We start from the raw sequence: 22,931 nt of genomic DNA, 5'->3' as shown, positions 1-22,931 counted from the left end.
ACATGTATATATACATATACATATACATAGTGGAGTAACTCTGTCACTTAGAATGTTTCGCTATTTTTAGAGATATAAAACGATATATTTATTGAAGTTGTAACATCAAGAGGGATACAATACTGATAATAGTTTTTCTATGGATGAAGGCGCTACGAAAATTTCAAAACCTTTTTTAAATGAAGTTGTATGATTTTTTTTTACACAATATGCTTCCTCTAATTATTTTGCATATAAAACTATTAAAATAGTATCAAAATTAATAGTTTATGAGATATTTTCTATTTTATTCTAGCATACACATATATTGACATGAAATATCAAATAACTTGTAAATTATTAATATTTTTTTGTAATCCTTTACTTTTATGAATAAAATAATAAGATAAATCAATCGAATTAGAGAAAACACATAGTTGCCTAAAAAAATTATTCTTTAAAAAATTATCCTTTTTGCATATATATATTTTTTAAAGCAACTACGTGTTTTCTTTCCATCAATTCATATCAATACTCTGTTTATAAAAGTATTAAAGTACGATTATAAAAAAAATTAATAATTTATGAGTTATTAAACATTTTATGTCAATATTATACCAGAATAAAGTATAATATGTCTCATAAGCTATTGATTTTTTGATACACTAATACTTTTATATGCAGAATAATTAGAGGAATCATATTGTGTAAAAAAATCATACAATTCCATTAAAAAAAAAGTGGAGGTGACCTTGAAATTACCGAAGCGCCTCCATCCAGGCAGTTAAATTTTTATATAAAATTTTATTGTATAATAATTATTTACTTGTTGACATAAGTCCTCATTGAGATTATTGGATAATTTGTGAAGAATTGCTACTGTCTCATTTATCTGAAATTATATTAACACAAAACGAAAGTTTGTATTGATGCTTTTATTCTATTGTATTGTATTCTATATCTTATTGTAAACAGTTGACATTCGTAATTTAATGTGAGAAATATGATGCTCTGCATAACGAAATGGAAACATGAATTTAAATACATGTTAATAGTATCGAGAATCCATATATTCTGATGAGTTCCAAGCAATTGATACATTAATATACTAATCGATATAGCTCGGAAAAAGTACAATAACATTTGAATTAACAATTGTACTTTGAATACTATGTTTAGTTTGCGTGATATAAAGCAAAGTTCTAGATAGATGTGCCTATAAATAAATTGTAATTGTTATAATTAATCAAACCCGGAGAATATACGAGAAATACTAAGCAAAATATATTTTTAACAGAATTTGATATAAAATATGATCATAACTTGCGATTCATAATGATTCACGTGATAATTGAAATCAATTCAAAATTATATTATAATAAAAATCTTTTTAAAAAAGGTGTTAAGAAAACGTCTCTTCGAATAAAACTTAAGCATCCAACCCAATTAATAGCAGTTTTAATTTTTCTTCAAAGATATTCTTATTAAAGATTTTTTTTATTCCAACCCAAGTAATAACAACTTTAATTCTCTGTCAAAAATTATTACTTCTCGAAAGAAACTAATGTATCAAATGAAAACCCAGATACTACAATCTTAACTAACCAAGATAAATTTTATTAAATTAAAAAGTAAAAATACTATCTTTTGTTATTTATTTAATTCTAATGATACGTATATAAAAGATTTGACATCAACTGGTTAAATTTCACATAATTTTATGTATTAATCTTAAAAAAGATTTGATATCATCAATTGACCCGAAACTAAATCCCATATAATTCAGATATCAAATTAAATAAATAATATCAACTTTAAATGATTTCGAGGAAGATATATATTTGTTATATTGTTTTCTTTTTGGTGAAGGCATCTAAAAGATGTTAGATGTATATTAATTAGATGTTAGATGTATATTAATTTTCTTTTAACAACATTTAACAGACTGTACAAATTTAAAATTTATTCCATCGTAAAAGTTTAAGAGGATCATAGAGAGAGCGAGAGAGAGAGAGAGAGAGAGAGAGAGAGAGAGATCTAAGTCCAATTCCAGGAACTCATCTTCGTGCAAGCTATCACTTCGTAAATACAAACTGGACAACTTTCATATGAAGCAAATGTTGTTATGACATAATAATTCTAAAGCGCCATATTGGAGTAAGAAATTATAAGGAAAATCTGAATTTCGAAACTTTTAGTTCTCAGCATTAAGACTCTACTTTGCAGACACGTATTAATGCATATTAATTTTTTAATCCTGGAAAAAGATTTCTGAATAAATAACAGAGGAAAAAGTAATCATTATACAAAATTATATGTATTTCGGTAATACTGATTGTACATGACACTAACTTTAGGATTCATTTCCTTCTTAAAAAATCCATTCTTCCCCTGCTTAAGGTCGAAACATCTTTCTATATGTTGAACACTTGTTCAAATAGGCATTAAGTGATTGTATAAAAATACATTATACATTATACATTATACATTATATATATTTTATATTACATTTATTATTACATGTTTTATAAAAAAATTATAAAATATATAATTATATATATATATATACATATACATATATTAATTTATGAAATCATTCCATCATTCGTGAATGCGATAGTTAAACACGTATGGCGAATTGTGGGACGTTTCCATAACGATTATTGGGCAAACCGTTATGGCGACATTGCGATAACTCGTACATTTGCGCCTTCTAATTTTTTACGAAGAATTTTTTTTAACAACGGCAGTAGGTCTAAAAATTTTAGAGCTTTTATTCATCACAAAGAACTGATTTAAAATAACCTAAAATAATAGTCAGTTTTCAATCTGAAAAATATAAATTTGTAAAGTCAAGTGTTTAGGTTAATCTGACGATTACTGGGCCAATTACTATCTTATATGTTTTCTCTACACCTGATTTATCCTATTATTCTATTCATAAAAGTGTTAGGATATTACGATTATCAAAAAATAAATGGTTTCCAAGATATTTAATGTATCATGTCAATTATATGCCAGAGAAATGTATATCTTGCAGATTATTGATTTTTTTATATTTCTAACTTAATACTTTTACATGGAGAATGATTATAGAGAAATCATATTAAAAAATCACATAATAATTCCATTTTAAAAAACACAATAAACATAATGTCTTTTTCATTATGTATTTTTCATCGTATCTCTATCTAGAAAAGAATAACGTAAAATTCCTCTCAAAACAGTTGCACTTTTATAGAAAACATTTTTTTTATACTTTTTGAAATATATTGAAGTAAAAGTTAGATTGAAACATTCTGTATTCATATATACATGCACATGCACGTGTGTATACAGTAATTCTATTAAATAATTATTACATTATAATCCATATATATTGATTATGATCCTTAATTCCTGTTATATGCTGATGCACATAGATGGATCTGTTTTGTCTTTCGTAATCGGCATTACTTTTGAACAGATCAGAATATAATAAATGTTCATTGTTGCGATGAAATCTGGAGCTTATGTATCTGAAAAGGACTTAGTTACATCTTTTATTAACATTATAACATGCATTATATATAAGCAATAAAAGCAATAACGCTAATATTATAAATAATGCTAATTGCATTAATAAATAATCAGAAATCGAACTAAATTAGAATTTTTTAATTTACTTTTTATGTCTCAATATTTTATATATGAAGAGCAGAATTTTAAAATAGGTTACGTCCAAAATTTATAATTCAGTTTCAGTCGTTTTAATCTATAATTCGTTTTCAGAAAACGAAAAAGAAGGCCACCAGAAAACTACGCGCTTTACAAATAACAATTTGTCAATCAGTAAGTTGAGAAATGTTAAACGAAATTGCTAAACAAATGTTAAAAACATTAAACAAATTCGTTTTGTTAAGGCTCTTCCTAACAACCAAGAAATTATTTTTATTGTTAGTTTTGTCGTTTTTATGATGATTTTACCGTTACCTTTTATGTTATAATTTTATCATTATTTTTGTTGCTGTTATTTTTCATGATGTTATATATCAAGATCAAATTCATTGGAGGTGGAAATTTTGACCGTATGTTTATTCAATTTCATTATAACATTTTCTTTCTTAGCAGTTTTTTCTAAAAATGCTCATCTTTATAAATATTTAACAAAGCAGTGATTAATAGTTTATTTTAAATAATTATTGTTTAGTATATTTTTAAAGCTCAAAATAAGTATTGTATGTACATGTTTTGTATGGACAATACAGAAAACATACATACGTCAAAGTTATGTCATTGATGGACATGGATTCCATTTTTCATATGTTATCAAAATGTCTTTATGTGTTTTACACTGTAAATATTTTGACGCACAATGTCAATAAAAATAGCTTACAAAGTAAATGTATACACACAGGTACAATACCCAAGAATAGCTGTAGAAATGAGAGCATTTAAGATAATGGTGTTTGACGGATAACGTTCCAGAAACTCCAAATAAAACACAGAAAAAAACTGGGTGAAATTTATGTCAAAATTATGAACAAAGAAAACAAGATAACTATAATATGCTAATTGATAAAATATATATGCAATTCATCCGATAATTATTCAAATTATCCAGTTACGTAGCCTTTGGTATTCCTTTGGTTCTCCGAGAGCTTGCAACGTGTTGTCTACTATAGCAAGTTCACGTAAGCACATTTTCAATTCCTTTAAAAAAAGTCATATTTATTGAATATGCGATACAGAAAAAAATTATTATACATTTATATTTGAGTAAAAATTGTTATTGCAATATGTACAGGAAATGTGATAGATAAAGAGTTATATAATAATAATAATAATAATGTAAGCATTAAAGTGTGTGTGTTGATCCAAAAATTTTTTTTTAATTAAATTTAGTTTATTGAAAAGATATCTCTATAAAAAGATTATGTGTTAACAGAGTAATAGACATGAACATAAAATATGATACAATAGATTAAAGTAGCAAGTTGCAAATAGTTAGGCGTCAACAAAACTACTGTTACTAAGTCTCTCACAACAAAAAACCGGAACTAATAAGACATTAGGCAACTCATAAATTCAAAAAATTCTTAAACTTTGTGTACAAGTGAAGTAATTCAACACAAAACTATTTTTGGTTCGTGCGAAATTACAGTTTTAAGGTGAAACACTTTTGAAAAAAAATTTTTTCTTTTGAATTTTTTTTTTTTTGAAGCGAATATCATCGAAACTATAAGAGATTCGAAAAAATTTCCGAAATCAAATTTGAATGATTTTAAAAGTATTACGATAAAAATTTTTTAAAATTATTTATTTATTTTATACTTCCACTCGCACCCCTATTTAGAAAATGTTTTTATATAACGCAAATCAAAGAGCATTTACGCTGAAAACAACAATGTATATTATAATTATGTTCTGAAGAACATTTTTCAAATATGAAAACATTTATACGCATTTCGTAAGTATTCACCTCATACCGCGCGAGATAGCGTAAATGGCAAATACTCGTACAATACAATCCATCAACACAGTATTAATATAGCAGGAACTTTTAAAATATGAGCTTTTATATAACAACAGCAACAACAACAATAATAGTAATAGTAACAGTGTTAAATCTAAATCAGTCAAATTCTTATAATATACATAAAGGAATGTACAAAATACTTCAGACAATTACAAACAAAGTATGAATACAAAAATTATTATTTTTATAAAATATTGTTCATTTAATTTTGGCTTTTTAGAGCCAGTTGCTTGAAAAAGAAAAGATATTGTATGAACAACAATTCCGCACAAACAAAAAATAATTTTATACAAACAAATTACTCTATTTGCGCACAATGTTTTAGAATTTTCTGAATTATTGATTTGTCTAATCTTTCTTATAAGACAGCGTTGCAATAAGGGGTAAAGCAATAGTTAAAATTATACACGTACGCGCGCTCTTTCTCTTTCTCTCTCTCACACACACACACAACGCGCGCGCTCAGCAGCTATACACATATATATCATAATGCATCTTAGGTTTTTATAGAAAAAGAAATCTAAAGTGTATTAAATAAGAAAAGTTTAATATTAATTTCACAAAACAGACCGGTATTCATATTCGATTCCTGCATTTAAGACTGTCTTAAGTACAATCTTAAGATAGTCATAAGTCAATCCGAGAACTATATTAGCAGCTTATATTATAATATTTAAGACAATTTTAAAATAAAAATAGACTATGAATATCGCTCCATGTTTCGCGTTTCACAGTTGGTAGCCTTGTCTTTAATGTGACATAGAAACCTTGGAAAAAATTTTTATACCAAAGTACACCAAAAAATTTCACACGCCTTTCAACTTCCACAATTGCGATATAGAATCGCGTTAAAAATGTTAACATAGAAATAACTACGCCAAGCTACGCGAAAGATGTAAAATGGTATACTTGGATCTAATTAGGCATAAAAAATGTGCCAAAATATGCACAACTATAATCATTACTTCTTGAACTACGCGTTTCTATGCAGAATTTCTCTAATTTGGTTTTCAACTTTTCGTAAGTATTTGGAAAAAGTATGCCATTCTTTCGTACAAAGGCATGAATCGGTTCACTTTGGCATAGGAGTAGAATTCTATGCCAAACTACTTCCGTGCAAACTATTTAAGAGTTTTATATAAGATAGTTTTTGTCATAATTAGGAATAGTTTTTAGCGTACTTTGACATAGAAATTTCTCCGCCAAAAAAGATACGGCGAAGATTTAGAGAAAAATGCTTGCAAAGCACATCATGTTATTCCTTCCACATGCTCTTACTCTACAAGTATGGGTTATTTTAGTGACTGAGGGATTCCTATTCGTGCAAGTTTTTTTGAGTTTTTCGATAATTATAAATTATACTACATTTTATTATTTTCCAAAATGAAGTTCCAATATTTATTCTAGAAAATTGAAAATATGTTGGTGAATTTTTAGAGATTGTTTGAATTATTCTGAATAGGTAAAAGAATAAACAGATTCTAATGATTCATGTTGGATGAGGCACCAAATTGTAGCTTGTATGTTGGTAAGGATTAAATACTGTGAGTAATGTATTGAAACGCGAGAACGAAAGAGGACAAAATGAGAGAGGTTTTTTCGATACAGTAAGAGAATTAAAATATTTGACTGAGGTGTAGGATAACGCGGCACAAAACTTCATGGAACAATGGATGGGGAAGGATAAGTAATCTTGATACCTAATGACAAGGGGGTTAAAAGTGGAATGAAGCTCAGAATTCAACTGAAGTCGCAGACGCTTATATAGAGGACCAAGAAAGAAAAACAAAACAGCAGGTGGAGAATAAAACATTGCTATATTGCCATATTCTAAGTCAGCTAGATCTCTGGTAATATTGAAATATATGGTCATATTTACGGATGCAATAGGAGAAACGTAGGCAAAAATTTTGGATACGCTGTACATGTTAAGGAGTTGTTGATTAAGAGTTGGAACGTAGACGACGTTGGCATAATCAAATAACGAAATAACAAGTAATTGAGAAGTGAGAAGTTTTTGAGAGCAGAAAATGTGGCGACGAGGATAAAGAAGACATAGATCGGTGTAAGCAGTCCGACACTTGACGACTACGTGTGACTCGAATATCTATGATGAGTCAACAAGAATAAGAGTCTCCAAGAATCTTAATAGAGAAAGAGCGAAGAATTGGAATGGAGTTAAGAGAGGGCTAGACAGAGTGAAGGCCTAAAAAATCATGAGATTTTTGGGATTTTTTAAAAATATATAATAATGTCAGATAATTTTATTTTATGGTGTCTTAAATTTATTCTATCAGTACTGAAGTATGTAAAAAATCTTTTTTTGTCTCAGTTATTAGAATTAAAACTGCTTTAGCCTTGAACAGTTACTTTTGCTTGTTGAATCGACTATATGCACATGTCCGAAACAAGAAATAAAAAATTATGATAGTAAGAAATGAATATAACTATGGCCGGATGTAGGAAAAGTACAAAATCGCAAGAAGTAACAAAATGGCGAACATGTGAATCTTTTTTTTTAATTTGGCTTTTTCTGTGTTACAAAAAAGTATAAATTGTAATCGAATAAAATTGTAAAATTTTTATTAATTTTTATTAATTATTAATAAAAAAAACGGCTAGAAATTAGTTTTCTAAATAAAATGCAATTTACATTAAATCAATGAGTCGATATTTTTTTATTTGCTGTCAATCAGGTTGAAAAAAACGCGTTTGAAGTTTTATTTTTAGATTACCATATATATGTTAACTGCACAAATTTAAATCAAAAAGTTTAAGTTACTCTTATTTGGCAATTCCTGGACCATATAATAGCTCTTCCTATCTAAAAACGCTTCTTCGTCGATGCTAGAAGTTCCAACGCATCAAAAACTGCTATATCTTCGTCAATTTTCCGAATATCTTTTTAAAACTTGGCATATCTATTCTTGATACATGTATCTTTCAAAACATAATAAAATTAAAAAATCGATTTTTTTTCAAAATTTTACGAAATATTGAAGAATTGAATATGGAATATTATAGAATATGGAATTTTAAGGAATTGACAGTTAGCAAGGATGATTTACAGGATTTTTAGATGCAGCAAATTTTTAGTAGACCATTTGGCAATAGATCTTAGATCTTTATTTAAATCGGAATAGGTTGCTAAAACATCGAATGGATGAAAGGATTTGAGAAGAATTACTTCACCTGCATACGTAAAGAGCTCAGAGGACAGAGAAACATTAGACATATTAGAGACAAAAATATTTAAAAAGTCCGAAAATGGTACTTTGAGGTTCTCCAGAGAGAACGGCACGAAGAGAGGAGAAAAGAAGAAAAGAATATATGAGGACTTGCTGCGTGTGATTTATAAAGAATGAGCAGTGATTAGTGAGAGGGCCGAATGGGATACTGTATAGCTTGAGTTTGACTAAAAATAGGTCAATATAGAAAGTCTTTTTAAAAAATTTTTTATAATTTTGTATTTGTTGTCTATAATTGTGAATTTAAGACTCCTTTAATGCTAATTAAAAATACTATTAAATAAGAGATAAATAATATAAAAAAATTAAGTATTATTATAAAGAGACCAATACATTTAAAAATTTTTACTTTAAAACGACAGAAGCTGATGAGAATTAATATAATGGTCAAGAACAATATGGGCCAGTACAGGTCTATTATTTTAGACTGCAAATATTCGAAGTAATACACTTGATAGAGACAGAAGTATGTAAGAAAGCTCCATGTGGCCAAAACATACAAGTAAGAGAGATATGGCCTGGGTTGTCCGCGAGGATATTCGAAAATGCCCAAATTGAAAAACGATCCAATGATCAATAAGTGTGCCAGCGCTTTTTCTAGCGTCTCTGTCATAGTTTCTGAGTCGTTGATTAGTATTATTTTAATTAATTCTGCACGAGACACAAACACGTTTTAATATTTTTTATAAAAATTTCAGGAATATAGTTTATGCAGTTTCTCAAGGAACTTTGTGAGTACTACACTGTAAGATATATACACAGGAGAAATGTATTTATATGCCGTTTAACCAGCAAGTATTGAACAATGAAATGGACACATAGATAATCTAGATTAGATTGCCTTTCTATTCGCGGAATTTTTATTTATAGATACGTAAAGTAAGGTCACTAGTTATGATTCACTCTTGAGAAAAAAATTTATATTTTTCGAATATGAAACAATTAACAAAACATTTAATAGTTTATTAATCATAAATATTATATTATGAATGATTTTTTTCATTTTTCGTACCGTTTTATGTGTTTTAATTTTAATTAAATCGAGTAATGACAATTATCCAATTAGACCCTGTGTATTATTGCAGATTAGTTTACCAAATGCTTTTTGAATTTACTTTCAACTGAATATAATATTGATTTTTTTCGTGAAATTTAATGCTATTTACTACCTTCTGTAAAAGTCATAAGTCAATTCTTATTATATTTTGAATGAATTTTTAAAAAATACCTTATTAATTTATGTCTCACGTTTTAGAATTTAAAGACATCAATCTTAAATATTTAGCGCTAATGAAAAAAAACTGACACTTGAAAGAGATAAAACAAATGCTAAACAATTTTGTAATATGCTTTATTTGATAGAAAGCTATAAATATTTAACTCAGATAACATTGGCTAGAGGGATACCGGTTAGAATTCTAAAATAGTGTCCAATTTGATCACAAAATGTAAATATATTACAGAAAGGCAGAGCAATTAATTAGATGAGAATTAATTAGATAAGAGTATCCGTCAACTAAAAGTAAATTTACTTGCATTTTATGTAAAATGTTACTATAATACTAAATACTAAATTACTTCAGAGAAAATATATTTCTATTTAAGATTAAGATTAAAAATGAGTAACTATAATAGTCTACTAATAACGCTTTACTTTTAAACTGATTGGAAATTTTTCAATTATACTTTAATGATACTGTTTGAAGAATATATCTTTTTACTCGATATGATAGGAATAGATATATTTTTTAATATATATTATAATTAATAGACAATCATTTAGCAATCTTCATATATCTGACAAATGTATGATCTCCATCTATAAGTGCTTTCCAATTGCATTATCCCTAGACTTTTGTATATATGACGACACAAGTTACGTTCCAATTGTCCATTATCATCGATATTACACTGTACTCAGCCAAGGGCTGTGTAAACTTGTTTTCTAGTGACATGTTACTAACAGCGGCGACTATAAATGAGTTTGGAGGACGTTAAGCCGGCACTTTTACTTTTTTTTGTTTCATACACAAATCGAAAAAGCTACATTTAATCTAACTCTATCTGAAACGAATAGATCTCAATCGTGCACAGTGTATACATTCTGTTCCAATTGAATCGTGCACGATGCCACACTTTGTACATTCCTGTGTACATTTGTGTTAAGCATTTGGAAAGCATCATATGACTGTACCGTGCTATTGTCGGAGATTTTTCGATTGTGCTTAATTTAGAATAATAATATTGGACGAATGTAGCGCGCATTTTTCTCGTTAAAATAACTATATAATTTTTCAAATTATAGTTGATGATTATTTTCTCGCTAAAAATCCCAAACATGTCCGTATATGAATTTGAATATCTAGTTAAATGTGTTTTCTTACATTGGAAATCCTGTTATATCCAAAATACATTTGGAATTATAGATAAGTTCCACGTCAATTCTTATCTGCGAATCTTGTTCTATTCGATTATATTTGGAATTCCAAATAATTTAGGATAAATCCGTTTATTATCTGTTTTCAATTGTTCAATTGAGTATGAATCTTCATGCAATTACAGATCCATCTTTAATTGAGAAATTCATAAGAAATCATCTCTAATTTAAACACAGGAATACTTATATCAATATAAACACAAAGCGTGATAAATTTATTTCATAGTTAAAAGATAGCACTTTAAAGTAGCGTAAACGAAATTGAAGAAACAAATTTACTTTGGCCATAAAAAAAATAATAAATATGATCAAAAATGCCAATTATAACATATTTAACCTTATAATTTTCTCGGAAATCTGACGTGTTAGACTAATTCCGCGGCCAAATTTGTTTTCAGCAAACAAAAATCTATGGAAAATACTTTATTTATTCAAGTCCAAAAAAAGGTTTTTGTCTACTCACAACTTTTTTGTCTACTCTCTGAATTTATTTCACAATGGTTATGAATTGATGTGTGCATGATATTTATTTTTAAAAGTGAAGAATAAATTTTTTTGCATTCAGTATACAAGTATACAAATTTATTAAATAAGTCGGGAAAAATTTGAGCTTTGACTAATTTTTGGACTAATAATAAAATATTAACTTCTTGTTCGAAAAATTTTTAAATTTTACATTTTTAACTATAGAATTACAAGTACTTAATGATTAATATTTTTTTTTATGCTATGGTCTCATCGTTATTTCTCACGTCAAATAGATGTTAGTGAATGCATGGTTTGTACCGATGCAGTAGAAAGTCGAAATTATTTTCATTGTGGAGAGTTATTCTTCATTGCCTTCCGTAAAACCGATTTGCAGTCTAATTGGCACCGTTGAAGATTCTTATTACAGGGATAGGAATTAATCTTGTATTTTTTAAATATTTCTCGGAAGTAATAATTTGCCAATGAATCAATGACAATTATTGTAAGTCAAGTTGCGAAATTAATTCTATGATATATTTTAGAATTCAATTTCAGTCTGTTTTTCTTATATTTATGTCGTTCTCTTATACTTTCAACTGTTACTATTAACAAACGTTAATTTAATGGTGATTACAATGTAAAGTAAATAATTACTTGTGAATGAATACACTGAAGAAGATCCGAATCAAAGAGCGTAATATTTCTGAGTGATATGGATTATTTCAGATAACAAAAATATATACACAGCGAATTTCTATCGGTTCATATTGGCATATTTCAATTTTAATTTCTTCACTTTCTTAGTTTTACCAAATGTTTTTTTATTATCTTTATCACTATAATAATGCTAATAATAATATTATCTTAATAACGATAACACTTTATGATAAATATAGTTATAATGATTATTTGTTTAAATCGAAATTATTAAATGAATAAATTAAAATATTGTATAAATTGTTTGCTTATTTTTTATGACTATTTTAACAAGATTACGAATATGTATATATAATTCTTTAACTAATCGTTGTTTTAAAAATCATTTTTATATATTGGATATCTCGTAATTCGAGAGTATTGATTAATTTAGTAATAGTAGTTTATATATATATATATATATATATATATTTTAAACATTTAATTTTATACTTAAATGTTATTAGTGATATGCAAATTTTGATATTATTATCCTTTTTACCATACATAATAGTGCTATTTTCTTTTGTAAATGTATAATTGCAAGATAAAATATTGGCAATTATTTGCAAATAATTTCCTATCTTTAGACTTTAAATTGTTTTAATCTAAATTTTTTTAAGTTTCAATATTTGTAGCAATTTCCAAACATTTGTTTTTGTAATATTTATGATATTTTTTGTAATATTTATGATTTTGTAATATTTATGTAATATGCAATATTGTTTATAATTGTAATATTAACTTCAAAAATATAACAAATGTATGTATCATCACTTGATCCTAATATCTTCCTCATTATTGTCATACTTTCAATAAACATTTTTGCTGGTACAATGTTATAATTAACTATATAACGACCAATAACATGTTTGCATGTAGAATATTCATCGTAGAGTGACATCGTAGAGTGTCTTTCAAGAGATGTTATCTCTTTTAAAATAGTGACCCGATAAAATATTTTTCATACATAATTATACATAAACGGTTATACATAGCTTATTTATACATAATTTATTTATGACAAATTATGTTTATGTATAATTATGTACGACAAATTCTTTGACGGGTTATATTTTAAAAGAAATAAGATCACGCAAAAGACACATCATTCCGTAATAAATATTGTATTAGTACAAACATGTTATTGATAGACATTGAAGGTCATGCCTAATGAGGAAGATATTAGGATTAAATGGTCAAATATTTATTTGTCATATTTTTGAAATTAATATTACAATTATAAATAATATTGCATATTGCAATATAAATATTACAAAAATAAATTTCGATTTTGCAAAAATTGAAATTTAAAAAGTTTTAGATTAAAACGGGCTCTCAAAGTTTAAAGATAGAAAGTTACTTGTGAATAATTAAAAATATTTTATCTTACAATTATACATTTATAAAAAAAACAGCACTATTATGTACGTAAAAAATATAATGTCAATTTGCAGATCATTAATAATATTTAAGTGTAAACATTAAAAAAATATACAATATATTACAAATTTTGCTCTGAATGCTCCAAATAATTATACAAATAAACCAATTAAGTTCATTTTATGATAACTTGTTATTTTATATTTTGAACGTGTTAAATTCCACATCATTCTGCAAGAAATTCTAGAACAATAATCTTGTTCAGCATTCAAATACTCTTTGAAATATTATAATACATATTCCGAGTTAGATTTATATATGGATTTTTATATGGAATATATCTACATATAATTATATAATAAATTATACATAATTATAAAATAAATTATACATAATTATAAAATAAATTATACAAATTTATTTTATATAATTATAAAAATTTTTATGTAATTTTGTGATTTATAGTTTTGTATAATATTTATATCTGAAATGTGATTATATGTGAAAAAATTTTTTTTTCCGGGAGACTATAAATAGACAAAAGCCCAGTTAAATAAAAAATTGCAATTTTCATTAGTTGCTGTAATATGTAGAAGACTTTTTTATTTTAATAATTTTTTTAATAATTTTTTTTATTATATAATTTAATAAATAAAATATTTTATATTCTTATTAAACACCCATACACATTATAAAATCATAGCAAATTATTTACATAAATAGCACTAATAACACAAAAAAAAAGAAAATAAACATATATGAGAATGTGTGTGACAATGTGCGAGCGCGCACTCTATCTCAGAGATGTTACAAATGATTACATTAGTCATAGAACAGGATTTATGGAGAATGATTCAAATTTATATTAAGAAGCTTTATTCAATTTTATTACAATTTTCATAGGGAATTTTGTATATCTTTTTTATAAAAATCAATCAAAAAAATATGTTGTACTTGTATGTAATGAATGTATGAACAGAGCGAAAAGAAAGTGATAAGGATCTATTCAATTTATTATTATTTCCAAAACTGTGTGTAGTTATTATGATTGAGTACAGCATCCATGAATCAAACCGGCATCGGACAGATTATGAATCTTCTCAGCAATGATGTCATTCGCTTCGATCAACAATGTATCTAAATTATATATGGATCATGCCTAATAATTCTATATCTCGTGAAACGATATATTCATGTACATTCCGAAATAATTAAACAACACTTCGATCATCACTTAAAAAAAAAATCACTTAAATTTATTAACCCCTATTATAGATAATTATCATAAATAGTTATTGATGATAAATATACAGTTTAATAATTATAGTATAATTTTAATAATTATAGTATAATAATAGAAAAACTTATTATACTGATTATATGCATATAAGCTATTTGTATGCATTTTATAACTCTGTGAATTAGTTTAAAACTGTAAAGATCTGTAGAATCTCTTCTTTTCTCTTATTTTGAATTGCTTTTAAATAATTGTCTGTTGAAGTTGATCAGGCTTTATTTTTATTTGCAGACTGCGATCATAGGAACAATAATGTGGCAAAAAGTCGGTATTTCGAGTTTTGTCGGGACATTGGTGATCATCGTCCTTCCAGGACAAAGAACTTTGAGCTTCTTAAATCACAAACTCAGAGCCATAATTGCGCTACTGACCGACTGAAGAGTACAACTGAGCGAATTCATAGCTGGGATACTCAAGAAGTTTCATTATTCTTAAACAATATAACTGATGAATAAAAATATAATATTAACATCCAAGTATTATTTATAAGAAAATTTTATAACAAACAAATTTATGAGATAATAATTCTCAGTTCAGATGGTGAAGATGTATGCCTAGGAGAAACCGTTCAGCCAAATTGTGTCAGTAATCAGAAAGTTGGAGACCAAACAAATCAAATTCTTGTCATATGCGCGCCGCATATTTGACTAGCATAGTCATCATCATCTTTACTGAACGATTGATCAACTTCAACTTGATAACGTTCGTTTTAATGAAGAATAATTTGATTGCCATGTGATGATTATAAAATGTCGACATACTTCAACATACTTCAACTCGTCGTCGCGTTGTACTTTCCGCTAATACTGCTGGATGAATCAATAGCGTCATCGATTCAATCGATTGGAGATATATGTTATTATATTATTTTCTAATTTATGGTGAACTTAAATCTACAATTATTCTTATATTTCTATTGTCACGTATTTATTGAAGTGCGCTTAATTTTTGCAGGATTTTTTGCTAATGAACGACATTGCTAGTGAACACGACACATTTCTCGGAGAAGATGACACAGTTGCAGTTTGAATCTCAGAGAAGAAATCAAAGGAAGCAACTAACGCAGAGAATAAAATAGACAGATAAACATCTCGAAAAATGGGAATATCGTTTTGTCCAAATATCAAAGATTATTTGACCTTCCGGTATTCGTTCAGTCTGTTTTAATTAGATCAGTGGTCAATTGTTGCCAACTTTGTGCAATATCAACTTAACTATCAAGCCAGGTCAATTATACTATAGTCGGTGCTCCGATAAATCGTCTATGTTACATCTACTACTGAAGGAGTTAAATCCCATTCTGTAATCCTTATTCAGGGTTCCTCCAGGGAAATATAATTTTCGGGCAATTTATCCACTAGATACTTCACGAACAATCCGAATCTGTATATCTCTTGTGCCAGTCAAGAATCCTGACTTTTCGGTGGTATTGTAAGGAACAATATACTATTTCGCTAGTCCTACGACAAGGCTAAAAAAAAAGATATATACAGGTAATTTTCATAGTTCACAGCAATTATTGCGAATATTGTACAGTGTTTATATATTCCTGCACGTTAGTATCAAGAATTTTTATATGTAAGTAGTAACAATGCTTACAATTAGATCCTTCAATTTTTCGCATCAATCTAACTAAACATGAATTACGTCTTTAATTGTGACTGGAAATAAAAGAAAATATATTTTACTAAGTATTTTTCTGAATCTTTAATCTATACGTGATTCCATTTAGATAAAAGAAAAATGTCTAATATTTCCTAATTTCAAAATTTTTAATATTCTTTAAAGTTTCTTTTTGATCAATCGGCAAATGTTTCAGGTAGCCTGAATGTGTACGCCTTGACGAAGGATTTCTGACAATTTCCGCAAGGAGACATGACAGCGATAAAGGTGTATTTCTGTCCGGTGGCCAAAGAGCGCGAATCAATCTTGCGAGGATGATTCATAGAGAAGTGGATATTTGCTCGACGATCATTTGAGCGCGGTGGAGAGTAGGCTCTCGTGTTGCTAGGCATCTCTATAGGAAGTGCATCTCCACGGCAAGACTTATACTTGTCACACAACTGCAATTCCTTAAAAGGGCGGATCATATCGTTGTGATCTCTGAATTGAGTGAGTAACATAAAATATTCTTTAATTATCTTTATTAAATTAAAAAAATTTTTATTTTGAAAGTTTGGTTTTTTAATTTATTTTAAAAGTAAAGAATTTAAATATAATAATTATAAATGATAGAATTTAAATATAATAATTATAAATTTTAAATGACAAAAGTAAATTTAATTTGCTGAATGATTAATTTTTAAATTTGTACTCATAGTTATGAAATTAGATAATTTAATTAAAATAAATAAAATAAAATTTATTTAAGGCAAAGGAAAAAAGAGGACGTGAGAAGAACTTCGGAAATGTCTAAGAGAATAACAATAATGAGATGAATATCAAGATTGTCGACTACAAGTTCCACTGTAAGATAATCACTCGTTATTTATAATAAAAAAATATAAAAATTGAAAAAAAATATATTATATTATTTTTAATATATTATATTTTAATATATTATATTTTAATATATTACATTATTTTACTAAAAAGATAAATAACACAAAAAATAAAAATGTAAAATAAAACTTAACAAATAAACATAAATAAAAAAAAATTCAAAATAATTTTAAAAAATATCTGTTCTTGTCGCGCATTAAAAATTTCTAATATATCTTTACTAATTATTATCAATTAATAAAGCGCGGAAGAAGTTTTTAAATTAAAATTCAAAAATTAAATAGTTTTCAAATATCCACAAATTTTTTAACTTTATTTTCTTCGTTTTTAAATAATTTAAATTGAATGAACTTCATCACTGAACATTATATCTATTATGAGAGATAAATTCAAGTAATAAGATTATTATTTTAGCAACGTGCAGCACTCAGACTCTAATGATTCGGATTATGTGGAGAACAGCCTGATGGAAGCCGAGACGGCACAGTCGAGTAGTAGGCAGAATGTACAAGGAATATCTGCATAATGATTGCAATAATTTCACGCTATTTGTACTACTGATGATCTTTATTATCAGTTATGTCGCCACTACCGGAAATGGAAATTACTGGCTGTAATATTGAACTATTACGTCATATTGAATTACTACGTTGGAGGATGTTAGGCGTATTGAAAATACTAGTGATGTCAAACAATTCGCGAATATGTACAACAATAGTTTCCTTGGGTCGATCTCCACATTGAACTCAGACCTGCTGAGCACTATGGATGTCATACGTATATATACATGTTCTGCATCATCGCATCAGTATTATATTGTTTCGCAGCTTTCTTTACATGAAAGTATCTGAACTCGAATAATAACCTTCACAACATCATGTTCTTCAAATTGCAGGCGCGCATATCTTTTTTCCACAGCAATCCTTCCGGTGAGTAATAGTTATGAAATCCGATAGTCATCTTAACTACTCTATAGAGACTTCATAAAAATTATTTATTATGATAATTTTTAAAAATATTTTTAGGTAATTTTTAGAATATTTCATAATTTTTATATAATTTTAAATTTTTTAGAAAGATTTTTTAATTTTGAAATAAATTGAGACTTTTTAGAAGAGAAAGCTTGTAACTTTTCTAAATTTCTTTATAGATAGATGTAAATTCTGAAATAGAATTTACAAGATTCCTCATTTTATATGGTAATTTCTAAAGAAAACTTAAAAAATGTGAAGAAATTAACATATTTCTTTTAAAGAAATTTTTATAAATTTAAAATATAAGAATTGTTAAAAATATTATTAGAATCTTTTTGAGAGTTTTCAAAACGTTAATTTCGGATTCAGAAAACCAGCATATTTTTGTCGAATGTGATATTAGTAAGTTGTAATGCTCGCTATAGCTATTCATAAAAAAATAAAGCATAATGATGTAGATTTTTTTTGCATATATTCATGATATCAAAGATACAAATTATTATGTAAAGATATATATTATATAATTATAAAGATTAAAATTGATTAATTTTGTTTTAGAATATTATATTATATTTATATAACTTATGCCAATTATTAATTAAAAGTCATTCTAATTATTGTATTAGCTCGAAATAAGCCACGATTTTGTTTAATTTGTTTAGAAAATTTACAAGCATTTTCATTCTAATAAATTGAACTTACGTCGATTTCGATTCCTGGACTTGTAATTTCTTTTCTCGGTTCTTGCAGAGAGTTAACGATTTTTGCATTCCAGGAAGAATTTTAAACAGATTTTCGAAGAATATGAAATATCACGGCTGTCCAAAATGTTAGAGGCGATCCAGAGGTTTTGCATAGTGATATGATCATGGAAGCGATAATAAAACAATGGATGTTGATATTGATAGTCATATTAATTGTTTTTTTTTGGTACGAAATCCTATATGAAGATTGATCAAGACTTCAAACATCTCGAAGGCGTCAGTAAGTATATTAGAGTATGTAACACGTTATTAGAAAAAAGTGCAGCTTATATTACATCCTTAAGGTCTAAATTCGTGGACTCCTGCCAAAGAATTCATATTTTTAAGTTCTTACATTTCCCAGAATTTAATAAATTCTTCAGAAGTTTTTTGAATACGTTTTTGCGTTTTCAGTGAAGAGTCCCTCGAAGAGTATTCTCGTAAATGCAACTCTGAATGGTTTGCCAATGATCAGAAACAACGGCACGTGTGTCTCTTTTTAATTATGCGCGATAGCCTTTGCTGTCCTTGCAGATTTAATAATGTGTCTATTCTTCGCCTGCATTTGCATTTCTCTAATACCAATGAATGAGACTAGTAAATTATATCTAATATATCTAGTAAATTATATCTAATTAATTAATAAGTTCTTAATTAAGGATTTTTTCTTAGTTAAGGATTTTTCTAAGGATTTCATAAAAATGCAAGGGCTACAATTTAGAAAAATTAATTAGTAGAATTAAATAAGCTTTTAGTTTCAATTCTTATTTCTGCTTGCGATTCTTTTTCTCACTCATCAAATTATTGCAAGTTCTCTTTGTTCTTTATACTATAGGCAACAAAGCAGATCTAGCAATATCGCAATCATTGATCCTAATCGTTTGTCTACAATAAAATACATCATAAAATAGTTTAGCGAGTGTCACTGATGAGCTCCGTGGAAAGATTCTTCAGTATACGAATCTTCCTAAGAAGGAACCTATTAACTTAGACAATCCATCGCCACCTACATCCCTAAGACAATTGAAGGATGTCAACATGAAATATTATATGGCCAGTTTTGAAGATATAAAATAAACCAATTGTTCATTCTTATAAATATTATTTGTGTTTTATCACGTAATCGGCTTTACAGAATCTGAACGTATTCATCGAGTCTGGCTGGAAAGTTGAGGTAGTTGGACAAACTGGCGCCGGCAAGTCCTCCTTGATCTCGGCGGTTTTTTGCTTGTTCATCAATAAAGATCTAGAAGCCGAGATCAAGTCAATCGTCAGTCAATCGATGATCCGGACATAAGCACAGTGGGCCTGAATGAACTGCGCTGCAAAATCTCCATTATACCATAGGAACCTGTGCTCTTTTCCGAAAGTCTACTTTACAATCTCCGTTTTAATTAATACGATGACTTGAAGCTGTGGGAGGTGTTGCGGCAAGTCGAGCTAAATGATGTCACACTGGACCACGATATCTTCTCTGGTGATCATAACTTCAGCGTCGATTAGAGGCAACTTATATGCTTGGTCAGAGCTATCTTGAGAAACAATCGCTTGCTCGTTCTCGATGAAACGACCAATATTGGTTCCCAGTTTTTACGATTCTTTAGGATTGTATTTAAATATCATTTGGTGAATAAATTTTGATTAATTAATTATGTATAAATAAATTCTCCATAGCAAATAAAGTCACAGTAATCGCAACAAGGCATGATGACGTGCAAATGTTTATCTTGTCACGGGTATGATATGACAGTAAAATCATTATACTTTGTGAATATCCTTTGTTACAGATGTAACATCATTATACAGATGAATTAAAAGTTAGTTATTATGTTATGGCATATACAGATCAAGATAATAATGTGGTGTAGTTTGATGATTTTACATAACATTACAAGTTATGATGTGACTATTGAGAATTTATTATAATATGAACGTGACTTTTTTTGCTATGAGCAATAAATGTATAACAATACATGTATAACAATGTATAACAATACAATTACCATAAATACTTCAAACTTTCTAATTCTATTAAGTTGCGAATAATTAATACTTTTGCGAATAATTGCGAATGATATAAAGTATTCTCACAGTATGTTACAAAGGTGCATCTAGTTATAAGGCACGATAAACATTCATTTCATAATAAATTCAAGATTAATAGAAAGCAAATTTTTTCAAATTGAATTGGATTAATAGACAATTCCATCAAAATTGTATATATTTTGTATCTGTAATTTGCATGAGAGAGAGAGAAAGAGAGAGAGAGAGAGAAATTTCAAAATTTAATATGTTTATATTTGTATCCCTAAATTCTATTTCTAGCATGAATGCTTTAATTCAGGATAATAAAGAACAACGTTAAAGAATGCACCGTTATCACGATTGCACATCGTTTGAATATGAGTATAGACTGCAATCGTATCATCGTGATGAAGAATGATTCTATCGTGGTAGGTTTTTTGTTTTAATAATTAAAGCGTGAATGGGTTAAAAAGAATATTGATTTTGTAAGCCAAAATTAAGAGATATAATTTTTTATATAATTGTCTAAAAAGTTTGTTTATAATAATTTTGATAAATAGCGTGATCAGTTCAATCTCTGAAAGATGTTTAGAATAAAATTCATTCTAAAAACTGAAATTTCATTCTTTAAGATTGAATATTGGGATATTTTTATTCAAGACCAACTTAACTTTTACTCTTTAGAGAGAAAATTTACTTCAAATTATTTAGATCATTCAAAATCAATTTTCTATTTAACAGTATAACGTAACTCTATTTAACAGTATAACGTAACTTTTTCCTGAAAATTCAATGTTATGTATGCAAAGAATAATCAAACTTTTTTTAGAAAATTTTGATATCTTGGAGATCTTCATACACATTTGATAATTAAAATTATCATGTCAAGGAAATTAGTTATTCATATGAGCTGTTACACTACAAACCAAATAATTACTTTTCACAAATGGAGGAAAAGATGGGCAATCAGATGGCGCAAAATTTTTTAGAACAGGCGAAGAAGGCTTGCGAGAAGAATAACGATCATTATGAACTTGTCAGTGCAAAATACTGAATGTGAGAGCGATACCAGAATAGATAGCGCTTACAGAATAGATCGCTTTATAGTTTTCTACTTCTAAAAATCTTATACTAAAAATATATATTATATATTGTATATATTATATATATTGTATAAAGTTATATACAACGACTCATGAAACTGATCAACCCGTACTATTAGAAATTTTATTTGAAAAATTCGTGAATTAAAATATCTATAGCAAATTAACATCATATTTGTTTGATTATGTATTATTAATATTAAAAAGTCATTTTCGTCTATGCCTTCTTTGAATCAAATTATATTATGTATTATATATGTTTCTATCCTATGAGTCATTGTATGTAACTTTATAAAATATACATATATTTATACATTTTCTCTTATGCCAGTTAGTACACGATCAAATTTACGAAGAAAAGAAAGAGTGAAACAAAAAAAAGAACTAAGATACTATACTAAGAAGATAACATAAATCAAGGATAATACATAATTGTTTGTTTAATATTATTTGTTAACTTTTAATAACTTCAGTTTTTATTTACTATCCATAATTATAACGTATCTATTGTATATATCGTATCTATTGTAAAGGATTAAATATGTTATTTTTTCGATT

The 22,931-nt window shown here is 27.2% G+C and overlaps 1 pseudogene; it reads left to right on the top strand.

Moving 5' to 3' along the window:
• The window catches only part of LOC105623645, a 100,578-nt pseudogene extending 78,187 nt beyond the window's left edge, over positions 1-22,391 (top strand).
• The last annotated feature ends 540 nt before the right edge of the window (positions 22,392-22,931 follow it).

This window comes from Atta cephalotes, assembly GCF_000143395.1.
Source record: "Atta cephalotes unplaced genomic scaffold scaffold00061, whole genome shotgun sequence".
Lineage (NCBI taxonomy): Eukaryota > Metazoa > Arthropoda > Insecta > Hymenoptera > Formicidae > Atta > Atta cephalotes.
Note: the sequence above shows the minus strand (reverse complement) of the source record. Positions and strands in the feature narration are given on the sequence as shown.